The sequence below is a fragment of the Harmonia axyridis genome, chromosome 6 (genome assembly GCF_914767665.1).
Source record: "Harmonia axyridis chromosome 6, icHarAxyr1.1, whole genome shotgun sequence".
NCBI classification, from domain to species: Eukaryota; Metazoa; Arthropoda; class Insecta; order Coleoptera; family Coccinellidae; genus Harmonia; species Harmonia axyridis.
This window is the reverse complement of record NC_059506.1, coordinates 21,396,461-21,407,035: the sequence shown is the minus strand read 5'-3', so window position 1 is coordinate 21,407,035 and position 10,575 is coordinate 21,396,461. Positions and strand designations below refer to the sequence as shown.

General features: G+C 33.6%; 1 long non-coding RNA gene across 1 annotated transcript; it reads right to left on the bottom strand.

Annotated features, from left to right (window-relative positions):
• Positions 1-3,803: 3,803 nt before the first annotated feature.
• On the bottom strand, positions 3,804-4,422 carry LOC123682439. The gene is made up of 3 exons (XR_006747819.1): positions 4,180-4,422; positions 3,962-4,002; positions 3,804-3,867 (listed from the first exon to the last, which is right to left on the bottom strand). It is a non-coding gene; the product is annotated as an uncharacterized LOC123682439 (long non-coding RNA).
• Positions 4,423-10,575: the final 6,153 nt, after the last annotated feature.

Sequence of the window (10,575 nt, the reverse complement as noted above, 5' to 3'; positions counted from 1 at the left end):
AATTCATGGAAAGCCATTTCCTATACTAAACGTTGAAGTTTTTTTTCATTCCATATTTCCAAAGATCCATTAATAGGGAATGATAAAACAAAATGTAGTTTCTCATTATAAACCAGGGTATCATCCCCTCAGGATATCCATATTGGCGTGGAAAACGTCAATCGAAATCAATAGAGCTGGTCCATCGGCCAGAATATCGGAGACAAATCCGGGAAAGTGGGCATACTAATGTAATTGCCATGCCAGATTTTACAACCCCAGTTGGTCTCTATACGGTGCACCTGCCACCGCTAATTAGTAGGCTATAATGGCCATCCAAATGTCGATTAAACCTAATATACTGCCACTACGGGGTCGAATGTATTCTCTACAATGGTTACTATAAGCCATATATCAACGTGCACTATTTATGACTTCATAATAACGCCGCACTAGGCTCAAACTACACTACCAGATAAAACATGACAAAGTGTTGATGCAAAGCTGTGTTACCGTCTGCTCGTTCGGTGCATATATAATTTTGTAAATATTGGCTGAAATTATTATGCGGGAATACGAAGTGACAGTGAGGTTATTGTATTTGGGAAAATTTGTTGGAATATGGCGAGACAGTATGGGATATTGAATTGAATTGAAAAATCTCTTTCTTCGCTGATTTGATGAATTGGAAGATCGAAATGAGGCCGCTGGTTGCTATTACCATCTTACTTTACGAGTAACATACTGATAACGTTTTATTAATCGAAATTTTTGGTAATCATCAAAGTTTAGGTATAATTGAAATAATTCTAAATTTTCAGTTGGTTTCGAAGATATCATTTAGTTTTATACGTAATATATTCAGATTCAGAAATAGTTGATATGATTCTTATTAAAGTTTAGTTGAGTAAGAAAATTAACAATAGAATGACAGTATCATAGACAGTAGCATAGATAGACAGTACATAGAAAATGAGAGCATCGATTGGAGAATAGAGAGATGAAATGAAAATCCACGATAGCGGGTGAAATTATTGGGGAGAGACGTCAGAATAAGAAAATGGGAAAAGTTGCAATAGTATATTCTAAAACAAGTTGCAGAATGGGCTCCTATTCCAACACGAATGCGAAATTCGAAAACGAGCGACGAAGGAGCGAGTTTTGGAACGCATGAGTGTTGGAATTGCCTTCTGCAACGAGTATTAGACGATATTTTCTCTATTTCAGTCATGTTTTGCGAAATATTGTCGAAATTCAATGAAAAATTCAGATTATATATCCTAGTGACTTTTGTATTGTATCTTGGCAGTTGGTGTGACTGTTACGAAAATTGACAGATTACGGATTTTGAATATGAATCGTATGTTTCGAATTTAGACATAATTTACAATTACACATTAAATTCGGGAATTATGTCTGACAAAATCGATTGAACACTACCAGAATTATGAGAATTTGCGAATATGTAGCAAATCATTTCTCTATATCCCCAAATTATATTATATTGACAATTGTTGACGTTTGTTGAAATTTGATAGGATTGGAAGTCAGCATAGACAACCACAAAACGAAAAATATATCTGAAAACGATGCTGTAATGAGTTCATTACAGCACTGTTTTTTAGAACTGTAATGAACTCATTACGATACAGAAATAGAGAAAAGTATTTTATCTCTTAATATTTAGCCATAATAAAATTTCACTCATAAGGGAATGTTTATTGATCACCCTGTATGACCGTGCCAAGCCGAGATTTAGAATTTTTATAATGAATTGTTTCTTTGTGGTTCCGAAAACGGAAAAAAATCATAATGTTCACGTACAGGGTGATCCAATATTCACGAAAATAGGAAAAGTCTGAAATTTTCGTAGTCCGGATCTGATTTACTCGAATTCAGAAATATTGAAGGAAGGCGATAGGAAAGGGTGACAAAACTTCAAAATTTGAAATTATTCGGTCGATTAGTTAAAGAGTTATTCAACAGTGAAATTTCACTCATGAGATGAACATCACCCTGTATATCCCCAACGAAATGTGTGTGCTGCTTAATGGTGTGAACGTCATCTGAACATTGTGCTTAGAAATCATTATATTTTGGTATGTAACAGTTCACATATAATTCTGGAAGTTGAACACGTATGAAATAACACTACAAGCAGACATTTCAATAATAAATTAATAGTATTCTACACTCAAAACGAAAGTTAGAAGGCAAATTAAGACTAATAACACCTGTCACATATCCGTCCTTGAGAGGCGTTCCGACCATTTTTTGCGGAACGCTCCACACAAGTTAAAGGTGACCATACACCTCCACTAAGAGGAACGTGATAAGATGAATGAAAGTGAACAATTCAATAAACTTCTGAACGAAATAGTCAACAACAGAACAGAACTGAGAAATGTAATAGAAGCCAGTGAAGCAAGAGTATTATTGAAAATCGAGTCATTGAAAGAGAAAATCAGATATTTGGAAAAAGAAAATAAAGGATTGAAAAATAAGGTTGAAAAGTTAGAGAGAAAATCGAAAGAGAATGGCATTGTCATATTTGGAATGAACCCAAAAGAAGAAGAAGGGATATCCTTGGAACTTGTTTTCGAGGAAATTTATAGATTACTGGGTGTTACTATATCAAAGTCGGACGTCAACAATTTTATCTGGATTAGGAATGCACGAAACAACCCGATAAAACTCGACTTAGTATCCAACTTAAAGAAGCAAGAAATCTTCAGAAACTGCAAGAAACTGAAGGGTACCCGGATAAGTATCGCGCACGATCTGACTTTTGAACAAAGGGAGGATAATAGACTGTTGAGATATCATTTGAAGAATGCTAGGGAAAATGCTGGGATAACAAGCTACATAAAAGGAAACAAATTATTCGTAGATGGTACCGCCTACACCGCAGAAGCATTGAGAGAGGAGAAAGAAGAAGAAACTGTTGAGAACCAAAACCACAGTGCACCCGCAACACCAAACACCAGGACCCGAAATTTAGAATCTGACAGTGAAATCGAGACGGAGACACAAAATAAAACACAAACAAAAAAAAAAGGCATCCATCAGCAAATAGAAAAAGTTCAATCATCAGCAAACCAAAATTTACCTAAAAAACCACAAAAACCGAATCCAACTCCAGGACAAGCAACCACAGAAAGACTACGTCTTCGCTCAACAAGCAGAAAATAACTACACTAACTCATTACATCAACAAAATTACTTTTCATGTTGTTGACTTTTCTCACTATTGCGGATTGAACAATGAATCAGTATATAAGGGATTACGAGTATAAACATCATAATGCCTTGAGGTTTGAAACGATAGAAAAATACAATGAACATATTTCACATAATAAACATAATTTCAGAATCCTACATCAGAACATAAGAAGTATATCAAAAAATTTAGACACTCTCAAGGCATATTTATCAGAAACTATTAATGAATTTTCAATACTGATTTTGACAGAAACACGGAAAATTCCCGATGTTGATTTATTTCATATAGAAGGATACAACATGACATACAATGAAGGAGATGTAAACAAATGTGATGGTGTATTGATGTACACATCGACTAGCCTACGATGTAACTTTGAAATAGTTCGTATAGATAAATGCAAAGCAATAGAGGTAAAATTTAGAGTGGATAATGATTATATGTGTATAACTGCTGTATACAGGTCTCCTAACTCTGATTCGAGGCAATTTGTTATGGGTCTGAGGGAATATTTGAAAACAGCTCAAAAATATAATGCGAACCATCATATCATTGCAGGTGATTTAAATTTAAACATATTGGTTGAGGATGAAATTGTTTACGGAGAAATCATTAGTTTTGCGGATGACACGGCAATATTCTATGAAGACACATCCTGGAAAAACCTGAAAAAGAAAGTCGAATGTGATATGAGTAAAATTATAGATTGTTTCAATCAAAAAAAATTAACACTAAACTTTGAAAAAACTTCGTTTTTACCTTTTTCTTGTTACTCATCTCATCTCCCCGATTTCAATCACCTGGAAATAAAAAATGCTGATGATATTATTCAATTGAAGTCCTCAGAATTTGTCAAATATCTAGGTGTTTACATTGACAGACACATTAGATGGGATGTCCACATAAAAAAGACTGTAGGTACTTTGAGGAGCATTATTTTTAAATTTCTATATTTCAAAAATATATTGAATACTCACCAAATGAAAATCCTGTACCATGCATTGGTCGAGTCTAGATTGTCGTATGGGATCCTGGGTTGGGGAGGTGTTGCCAGCAGTTACTTAGCTTATCTGGATATTTTACAGAAAAAATTCCTGAAGATCTGTTTTAATAAGCCTCGAACGTATTCATCGACCTTGCTCTATTCTGAGAGTAAAATATTAGACCTCAGACAAATCTACTTCCTACGTGTAGCGGTAGATCAATACAAAAACAAAAGTAGCCTAAGGAATATTGATCACAACTACAGTACCAGGGCAAAGGAAGAAAACATGGTGCGCACTGAATATTCGTCCAAAACTATTGGGCAGAGAGGATATACTTATCTTAGCACACGAATATTTAACAATATCCCTAGGAAAATCAGGGACTCAACATCAGTGATATCATTCAGAAAACATACAAAGCAGTACCTTCATGAAACAGATAGAGAAATAATACATAATCTCATAGACACGAATAAAATTCCATATAGAACTTATCACTGAAAATCAAAAAGACAGCACACTAATGACATTGTCCCGGAGTTTAAATGAGTTGTTCACAGAGTGTTAATGTCAGTATCATCATATTGTCCCATTTAGGCAGTAGACACTGTTAATATAATTGTTAAATTTTATTATGTAAAGAAACACTTTACAACCACGCGCTGGCTTTTTAGCCTTAGTGGTTCATTTGTTTATTTCAAAAATGATTTTTTTTTTGTGGAATTCATAATGATGTTATTGCTATATTGTGTATAAATATATATATATTTACATATAGATGTTACTTTACGAGAATCTACGTTGTTATTGATGTTATTGTTTTTGTAATATTGTTTTGGTATTCTACTTTTTATTATTGCACCTGTTGTGCATGGTTTATTGTACCTCTGTCTCTGGAAAAATAAACATTATTAACGAAGGCACTCAGGCGATTGAAACATCTTGATACGGGTCCTCCATGATGACCTTAATTTATGGTATTCGTTTGTCGCATTCTTCCCGGGACACCCTGTATAAGAAATTGTTGAAATCTTGTGATGAAATTTTTTTTGACGAATCGTGTAAATTTATTGATGGTGAACATTTATAACGTACACACCTGATTATGTATCATCTTTATGTACATGTATCGAAAAATAAATTATTATTATTCAAAAATAGCGTTCGTAAATTCAACGTGAATCTATGGTTCAGCATATAATGCAGCGCTTTTTCTGCGATGTTTTGCTGGTTCAGCGCATTAAACAGCGCTGACTTTCTATGCCTGAACTCGCCCATAACGTTTCAGATGGGTATAATGAAAAATTTTTGGTGTAACCTCAAAACCAGATAGTTCTATTAACGATCAAGGCAGGATAATTCAATCGTTCTGGTTGAAATTGAGGGCCAATTATTCATAGGTTTTCCCCTTTATCTAATCCGTTTATGCGTGATTTATAGTTATCCTCCTTACAGGCAAATTTAACGAAGGTCCCTTCCCCCCGACTATTATACCATAATAGTTCACAATAACGTTCACCATGAGAGAGTTGAATGCGAATAGGAAACAGGTACGTGTGTTAATCAAGATTATGAGGTTATTATAGTTCTCCTGGGAGAACGCACGTCTTACGTGTCATAAATTCAGTGCGGGAAGATGCTGTTAGGTTCGAGGTGGGGATGAATATATGATCAATTATTTTGTATATTGCAACTCTCGCCATTTGCCTTTGTTCGACTTCAAACAAAACGTTTGTTTTATAGTGGACCGAAATTTCATACTTTTGTATATTCTAGTCCATTAGCCGTTTCCAACTTCATGTAAATATAATTCACCTCTGGTAAAGTATCTCCACAAGGTCACAGATCGCTTTAGGGCCACACATCACTGAGTTCTGTGCATCGGTTTTTTAGTGTGGTCCTACCTAATTTACTCTAAAGGTGCATTCATATTATCCGACACGTATCGCTTCAGACACCAAGCGAATCGTCAGGGCCCCCGCAAGGGACATCAAGGTGGAGAAAAGCACTGCTGGATAATCGGAAATTTTTTTTTAAAGTTTTATTGAGAATTTATTGTAGAATGGTTGAAAATCTATCAGCAACCTTCATTGCCTCAAGAACTTTATGGTGTTAGTTGTAACATAATACATTCCAAATGTCATTCAAAATTCAAGCTGTATTCTTCTATAAATTATTCATAAAGGTATAAACATTTAAGTAGGATCAATCCAGAAATTGAATGGATGTTTTTCTAGATTTGGCTGCTGCAAATTCTTTTATATTATCAATCAATCAATTTTATCGCGTATCTCTTGCTCTATATCGTAGATTGCCAATCCAGAAAATCTTTCTCATGATATGGTAGCCTTCAAATAGTTTTTAATTATTTTTAATTTAGTGAATGATCTCTCACCAGAAGCAACAGACACAGGTAAAGTGAGAAGGATTCTTGAGGCAATACTAAGATTCGGTAGAGAAGAAGTTATTATTTTCAAAAATATATTGTAGAATTTCAAGAGGATTTTCGCTTCAGATAATGGAAAAAATCTTAGGGCTTTTATCTCGTTGAATAAATCATTTTCTTTCACGTCAGCCTCTTTTTTTCCTGATCAGTTAGCTTTTGTTGAAGAGCATGACAGCATTTTAATAGGTATTTGTCATTTAATTTAAGAATATCACAAATAAAACAAAAAAAGTTATCGTAATCAGATATCAAATCAAACCTACTAATTGAGGAAGTGTTTGATCAATTATTTTCAAAAAGAAATTTATTTTAAAAGCAATTTTTGGATCTTGAGGTGCCTCATCCGTCTGTTTATAATTGAACAATTTTGGTTTATCCTTTCGTCTTACAGTATATCATGGAGAAAAACCTTGATATATCTCAAGAGCAGCCGCTAGTTTTCCAGCTTCCGCAAGTTTTTTCTCGAGAACATTATCATCCCTATAATTTTTGAAATGATCAACTAAATTCTTCAAATAGTTTTGGCACACTTTAATGTCAATCGCTACACTTTGCATCATTTTGCTAACAATATTAATCTGGAATGAAACATCATAAGAAATTATTATACTTCAAATAAATTTAAAAGAATGACTATTTAATAAAAGAGAACTTGCTTTATGTCTAATTTCTATGTTAAAAGTATCACTTTCTGCTATTTCTAAAAGGCTATCACATATTTGAATAAAATGAAACTTTAGCATCAATTCTACTTGACCATCTAGTATCACTTAGGGGTTTTAGATGTAACTGAGTCCAACATTAGCAAAATTGCTGAAAAAATTTTATGGTACAAAATCAAGATAAACATTCAAAAAGAAAAAAAATCAAAGAAATAAAATATCAATTCGGGTTCAAGGACAAACATAGCTCGACAGAGAAAGTCTGCAGGATTGTAATCGACATTATCAATAACTGCGACTTTATGGCACTGCAATGGGTGCACCAACAAGCCCAACTTTCGCTAATTTAGTTATGAATGAGATCTTTTATTATGTTATCGAAACACTTAAATTTTATATTCCACTCATTGAAATCTATATAGATGATACATTATTGTTGGTACCATATGATAAAGTACAACACATTTTGGATGTTTTCAACTCTTACCATCATAAAATACAGTTTACACTTGAAGTACAGAAAAATAATAGTTTGCCCTTTTTGGATTTGTTGATAATTAGAGAAAACTCTGGTATTATTACAGATTGGTACACCAAACCGATAAGTACTAATAGATGCATAAATTTTTACAGCAATCACAGCATGCGACAAAAAATTAATATAATGGAGAATTTGATAAAAAGATCATTAGAGTTAAGTAACAAAAAATTTCATTCGAAGAACTTAGATAGGGTAAGAGACATTTTGAAGCAGAATAACTATTCCTTATACTTAATAAACAGAACAATAAGTAAACACACTTCTAATATTGGATATATAGTTGATGTTCCTTCCAGCGCAGTTGTTACTTCGTACTTCAAGTTTCCGTACTTACCTGGCCTTTCTCATAAAGTGAATTTAGTGTTGAGACAATTAAATGTCAAGTGTGCTTTCTATAACTTATTCACCACAAAAAATTTTTTCACTTATTCAAAATATAAAACTCCTCATAGCTTAGAATCGGGATTAGTATATAAGATACCTTGCGCTGACTGTAACAAGTGTTATATTGGCCAAACAAAACAATATTTACGAGATAGAATAAAACAACATAAATATGATAGTAAGAGTGTTACAAATTTTAATAAAACAGCTTTAGCTTTACATCAAATGACTTACTATCAACTTTCCTGGTTAAATGAGTATGGACCTTATATTGATAGTGAATCCACCTCAGATTTATTTAGGTATTTTTTTGATGACGATGTAGTGAAAATGTATAGTAATACGAATATATACGCCTCTTAAAAGAATCAAAATACGGTATCTACTTAGGGAAGAATTTTATTGTTTTATTGGAGTTCTGATTCTTAGTGGATATGATCATTCTAGAGAAGTACCTATAGCGATCAATATTTTGGAGAGTTACAAGAAAACTTCTCGAAAGGGTACTTCAAAACTACCTCAAACCCTGCATGAATATTCGCATCCAACTTTCCTGGTCAGATGAGTATGGACCTAATATTGATAGTGAATACACCTCAGATTCATTTAGGTACTTTTTTGATGACGATATAGTGAAAATGTATAGTAATACGAATATAAACGCCTCTCAAAAGAATCAAAATACAGTATCTACTTAGGAAAGAATTTTATTGTGTTATTGGAATTCTGATTCTTAGTGGATATGATCATTCTAGAGAAGTATGGCGACCAATATTTTGGAGACTTACAAGAAAACTTCTCGAAAGGGTACTTCAAAACTACCTCAAAACCAGCATGAATATTCTCATCCAACTTTCCTGGTCAGATGAGTATGGACCTAATATTGATAGTGAATACACCTCAGATTCATTTAGGTACTTTTTTGATGACGATATAGTGAAAATGTATAGTAATACGAATATAAACGCCTCTCAAAAGAATCAAAATACAGTATCTACTTAGGAAAGAATTTTATTGTGTTATTGGAATTCTGATTCTTAGTGGATATGATCATTCTAGAGAAGTATGGCGACCAATATTTTGGAGACTTACAAGAAAACTTCTCGAAAGGGTACTTCAAAACTACCTCAAACCCTGCATGAATATTCGCATCCAACTTTCCTGGTCAGATGAGTATGGACCTAATATTGATAGTGAATACACCTCAGATTCATTTAGGTACTTTTTTGATGACGATATAGTGAAAATGTATAGTAATACGAATATAAACGCCTCTCAAAAGAATCAAAATACAGTATCTACTTAGGAAAGAATTTTATTGTGTTATTGGAATTCTGATTCTTAGTGGATATGATCATTCTAGAGAAGTATGGTGACCAATATTTTGGAGACTTACAAGAAAACTTCTCGAAAGGGTACTTCAAAACTACCTCAAAACCAGCATGAATATTCTCATCCAACTTTCCTGGTTAGATGAGTATGGACCTAATATTGATAGTGAATACACCTCAGATTTATTTAGGTACTTTTTTGATGACGATATAGTAAAAATGTATAGTAATACGAATATATACACCTCTCAAAAGAATCAAAATACAGTATCTACTTAGGAAAGAATGTTATTGATTTATTGGAGTTTTGATTCTTAGTGGATATGATCATTCTAGAGAAGTATGGCGACCAATATTTTGGAGACTTACAAGAAAACTTCTCGAAAGGGTACTTCAAAACTGCCTCATAACCAGCATGAATATTTGCGATATGACTGGCTAGATCATTCGGTTGAAAATAAAATTAACAGACGCGTCTGCCATAAAAATTAAATTTTTGTATGTGAAATAACATTATATTCCAAAGAATGTTTCCAATTATACCATACTCTGTAAGTTCTTACTCCGGGGGTTGTTTATTGTCCTTCTTATTCCACTTTTCTGAAAAAATACAAAATCATTTGCAAGGAGCAGCACGGGTATCAGGAAAATAAGTCAACGAGCAGTGCCATTACATCTCTACTGTTGGAAATAGCCGATAGTTTCGACATGGGTAAAAAATGCGAGATGATAGCGTTCGACTTAAGCAAAGCCTTCGACTCAATAGGTCATGATATACTATTGCAGAAACTGAAATATTATGGAATTAGAGGTATAACACTGAAACTTATTGAGAGCTATTTGAAATCAAGATTCCAGAGGGTGCAGCTCGAGGATCGGTTCTCTGAGTGGAAGGAGATAGAATTCGGAGTGCCTCAAGGGTCCATCTTGGGACCGATACTCTTCCTACTGTACATAAATGATCTACCCTCAAATGTCCATTCCGATGCCCAATCACTGTATGTTGACGACTCATCTTTCTTG